Raw genomic sequence first — 2238 nt, 5'->3', positions numbered from 1 at the left:
TTGGGGAGTGGGTAGGGAGGGGGTGGCAGGCCAGGGGAGCAGTGTCCTTTGAACAACTGCCTTTGGAAGAAATATTCCAGTTATAAACTGCCTCCAGCGTTTGTCTAAAATAAAGAAATAAATAAATGCCGCATCGGGTGAATCACATCAAAATCTCAAGACAATTCCAAGATGAACCAACTCGGAGAGTAAATGACCTCTTCATCTGGGTGATAAAGTTCCAGCCAAAATATTCTCTGGGCCCGAGACGTGATTCATTAGAAATATGTGCATGGTGGGGCGCTCCTCTCTCTATCTGGCAGAGTCCGGTCTGCACACTGATAAGAAGCAAATGCAAATGTCCTGATAAGAACTGAATGCAAATATTTATGATATGATATTCCCTGGGAATTATGTGCAGATAAAACAAAGTGTATTATTTTCCTGCTTCTCTTTCAGGTTTGCCAAAATGCCCTTTTTCGCTTTTGGAATTTGCATTTCTTCAAAATTGATTCGGCTTGCGTATTATGTTAAGCTATTTGTTTGCTAAGGATGGTAATTAGTTACTGTAATTACAGCAATGACAGTTGCTAAATTGTTTTTAAAGCATTACAGTGGGCCTGTGCCAGAAGATTGCAGTATTTTTTTGGATTTAAGCAGAGGCTGGAAAAACTCCCACTCTAGGGCCAGCATGGGATTTTCAACTACAAAGCTGCTTTTCCTGATTGAAATTTTTTTTAAAAAGTCATTAATTTGCATTGATTGTAAGTGCTAACTTTTACATTTAGGTTTATTCACATATCACAGAAATATTAGTGATAGTGGACTTTGGTGTAAAAGAGACACAGGGGACACCCATCGTAAATAAAAGTGAAAGCTGATAGCGGAGGAAAAATGGTATAACTATTACATGGAGCCTGTTAATTAAACTTTTTAGCCTGTTTTTAGATAAATTAAAAACAATTAAAAATGTTTCTCTGAAAGCCATTCCCAAACTTTTCTAAGTCTTCCTGGTTAAAATGAGTAATGTGGAAAAGAACAGTTTGGCATACTCTATTTTTGACATGTGTAAAGGAACAAAAAAAAAGGAAGAAAGGTTATTTACTCAAATATTTCTTACAGATTTAGTTTAACAGAAAAGAACTGAGGAGAAGAGACCTGAGCTATAGCTCCTGTCCAAGATGGTTCCTATGATTGACGTTTTATATCAACATCCCTTAAAGGCAGAGGTTAAAGGCAGAGAATGTGGTTCTCTCTACTGTCTATTGTCCCAAGAATGTCTTCTAACACTACTTTCTAGAGTCTAGAAAATTCAGCTGAGCTCAAAGTTTGTCCCCAGACACTTGAGGTCAAAATAATCCAGACTTACAAGTATATACTGGAAAAACTGCAGGGTTTTATACTCACATAGTCACACTCACAAATACCTCATAAATAATAAATACTACTATATTTTAAATGTTGAGCTTCCTCTGCTGGAGGAAATTATTTTCATAACAACAACAACAATAATAACAGCAACTAGCATTTCTTGAATAGTTTTTTTTTTTTTTTTGGTGGGGGTAGGTAATTAGGTTCACTTATTTATTCTTAGAGGAAGTACTGGGGATGCGAACCCAGGACCTCATGCATGGCAAGCATGCACTCTACCACTTGAGCTATACCCTCCCCCACAACTAGCATTTCTTGAGATCTTTCCATATTCCAGACACGGTGCCAAACACTTTACATGCATTTTCTCAACAACTTACAGGACATTATTATTACCTCCATTTTACAGGAAGACATACTGAGGCTTAGAGGTGTTAGAACTTGCTAGAGTCACACTTCTGGTAAAACTTGAACCAGAAGAATTTACCTCAGGAAGCTTACGTCCCCAGCCTGTGCTCTCAATATGAGAGGATATGACTTTGTATTTGAATGTACAGAAATAAATAATATTTTAAAAGCCTTGACTTCCTCCTTTCATTGAAAGCTAAGCTGAAAGCTAAAGCACACAGTCAAGATATCAGAAATTGAATTTTCATCTCAAAAGCTTTTTCTCCTATTTCCTTGTTATAGCTATAAATATAATTTCCTTAATGATGACTCCAAAAGTACTAGTACTTGATGGGAAGTTTGACTTTTTACACAAAGAATAGGAGTTGACTTCTAGGAATTGACTACTTTTGTTCCAAAAAAGACTCAACAATTATTGTTTGTATATTTATCATCATTTGAGAACTATAAATCCCAGTTTGTGTAATATGGTTCTTATAT

At 36.2% G+C, this 2238-nt stretch overlaps 1 non-coding gene across 1 annotated transcript; it reads right to left on the bottom strand.

Moving 5' to 3' along the window:
• Positions 1-1573: 1573 nt before the first annotated feature.
• On the bottom strand, positions 1574-1648 carry TRNAG-GCC (transfer RNA glycine (anticodon GCC)). Its single transcript has one exon. It is a non-coding gene; the product is annotated as a tRNA-Gly (tRNA).
• Between the last annotated feature and the right edge of the window lie 590 nt (positions 1649-2238).

This window comes from Vicugna pacos, chromosome 25 (assembly GCF_048564905.1).
Source record: "Vicugna pacos chromosome 25, VicPac4, whole genome shotgun sequence".
NCBI classification, from domain to species: Eukaryota; Metazoa; Chordata; class Mammalia; order Artiodactyla; family Camelidae; genus Vicugna; species Vicugna pacos.
The sequence above is the reverse complement of the archived record's forward strand: the minus strand, read 5'-3'. Positions and strand labels throughout refer to the sequence as shown.